We start from the raw sequence: 1,287 nt of genomic DNA on the forward strand, positions 1-1,287 counted from the left end.
GAACATATACGTATTTATAACGATGTATTCTACAAAAACTTTGAAAAACGCATTAACAAAAGTCATCATCTATTGCATTATGTTGAATGTATACGAAAAAGTGGAATCATGAAGCAGTATAATTGTTTAACATTTGAACAAAAAAATAAACCACTAAAAGGGCAGGCAGCTACTTGTCGGAATTTCAAAAACATCTGCAAAAGCATAGGAGAGCGGCAATGCTTTAGAATGGTGGTAGATGAGATCGATAATCCTTTCCGCGATAAACTCACTTTCTCATCGGGACCAGTGAAGCTAAAAGAACATACATAAAGCCATATATTCTTACCACAACATATTGCAGTTGTAAGTTGTCCGAAATCTGTTACTTTTAATGGAATAGAATTTCGAAAAAATCTGATTGTAGCCCTGAAAACTCATCACAATATGTTTTTTCCATCTTACGGTATAATACAAGAACTGGTGCAGTTTGATAACACAGTCTGCCTCTTGCTTCAAACCTGTAATACCGTCGGTTACGATGAATTTCTACAAGCATATGAAGTAGAAATATTAGCACAGAACAGTTTCTTAAATTTTCATGATGTTTATCAGCATACTACATTTTCCTTATGGACAGCAGAGAACAATGATAAGAAGTTCATATCGCGACGATTTTTTAATCAAGATTATTAGTATTATAAGTACTTTACATTTCACACAAAATACGACCTAAAAATAACCAGCCTTTTTTCATTTATTCCAGTTGCTGAAAGAATCGATGACCTTGAAACGTTTTTAGACCTCAAGGAGAGAGATTTTATACGGCTAAAATTGAAAACGAAAACTAAAAAAAAAAATTGAACGAATGCAGGAAGAATATTTAAATGATATCATCATCGAAGAAAAGTTAGGAAGCAGTTATTCGAAAAGTTCGTTCAATGCAATTATTGACTCACCTTATGAAACGATTGACGATTCATCTAACTCTAATCCATACAAAGAAATATTCCTTGACAAAGTAAGTTATTATATGTGACGGAAATATTGAATGTTTTGATATCATCTGAAAAAAAACCGGTACTAAAATAGAATAAATATTTTATACGAATCGCTCTTCCCAGAAATGTTTGCAGAAATAAGTGCTCTAGTCACTTGTCCTTAATGCGAGTGATCACTTGTGCCATTTTATAATGTAGAAATAAATATAAGGTTTTAATTCTTTGACATAAATATTTGTTTTGCAATGCATTTGGAATACAAGTGACGGGGTGGGCGATACTATTATCGATACTGTCGATATCAAAA

The 1,287-nt window shown here is 32.3% G+C and overlaps 1 long non-coding RNA gene across 2 annotated transcripts; it reads right to left on the reverse strand.

The window, feature by feature from the left end:
• Positions 1–481: 481 nt before the first annotated feature.
• On the reverse strand, positions 482–1,051 carry LOC129731104 (uncharacterized). 2 transcript variants are annotated; one of them, XR_008728974.1, is made up of 3 exons: positions 939–1,051; positions 603–807; positions 482–528 (listed from the first exon to the last, which is right to left on the reverse strand). It is a non-coding gene; the product is annotated as an uncharacterized LOC129731104 (long non-coding RNA). The 2 variants fall into 2 exon arrangements; XR_008728973.1 differs by having other exon boundaries at positions 483–528; positions 600–807.
• Between the last annotated feature and the right edge of the window lie 236 nt (positions 1,052–1,287).

This window comes from Wyeomyia smithii, chromosome 3, assembly GCF_029784165.1.
Source record: "Wyeomyia smithii strain HCP4-BCI-WySm-NY-G18 chromosome 3, ASM2978416v1, whole genome shotgun sequence".
Classification (NCBI taxonomy): domain Eukaryota; kingdom Metazoa; phylum Arthropoda; class Insecta; order Diptera; family Culicidae; genus Wyeomyia; species Wyeomyia smithii.